Source organism: Etheostoma spectabile, chromosome 20 (genome assembly GCF_008692095.1).
Source record: "Etheostoma spectabile isolate EspeVRDwgs_2016 chromosome 20, UIUC_Espe_1.0, whole genome shotgun sequence".
In the NCBI taxonomy this organism is placed as follows: Eukaryota; Metazoa; Chordata; class Actinopteri; order Perciformes; family Percidae; genus Etheostoma; species Etheostoma spectabile.
The window spans coordinates 18,206,663-18,207,052 of NC_045752.1; the positions used below are offsets into that span (position 1 = coordinate 18,206,663).

At 34.4% G+C, this 390-nt stretch overlaps 1 protein-coding gene and 1 long non-coding RNA gene across 2 annotated transcripts in view; one reads left to right on the top strand and one right to left on the bottom strand.

Moving 5' to 3' along the window:
• iars2 (isoleucyl-tRNA synthetase 2, mitochondrial) overlaps positions 1 to 390 on the bottom strand; it is a 54,326-nt gene that overhangs the window by 9,059 nt on the left and 44,877 nt on the right. The window lies entirely within an intron of this gene.
• LOC116669825 (uncharacterized) overlaps positions 1 to 390 on the top strand; it is a 14,006-nt gene continuing 13,616 nt past the window's right edge. Inside the window, exon 1 of the long non-coding RNA XR_004326863.1 lies at positions 1 to 22. This is a non-coding gene — a long non-coding RNA (uncharacterized LOC116669825). The remainder of the gene's footprint in view (positions 23 to 390) is intronic.

Sequence of the window (390 nt, forward strand, 5' to 3'; positions counted from 1 at the left end):
GGGGTTCAGTGTTTTGCCCAAGGTATCACTTTTTAAACTAAGCTACAGATGCCCATACCAGAGGTAAGTCAACAATTATTTGAGTATGTTCAACAGAAATGCAAAGAAAATATGGGACTTTGCTTAAAGATATGCGGTCTCTGTTAATGCTTTTTAAGCAGTTGTTGCTGTTTAAACTGGCTTTTGGCTCATGTTTTTAATGTTGTTTGTAATTCTTTTACACATTTTCATTTCCATTGGCATTTAATTTCTTTTCTTGTTAATTTGTCTGTTATTGGCTCAAATGTTTTAACACTTTTTCTCATGTGAAGCACTTCGAGACGGTCTGTAAAACGGGCTATATCAAATAAACCTGTTATTAGTTGATTGCATTTATGTAGCGCTAATGGC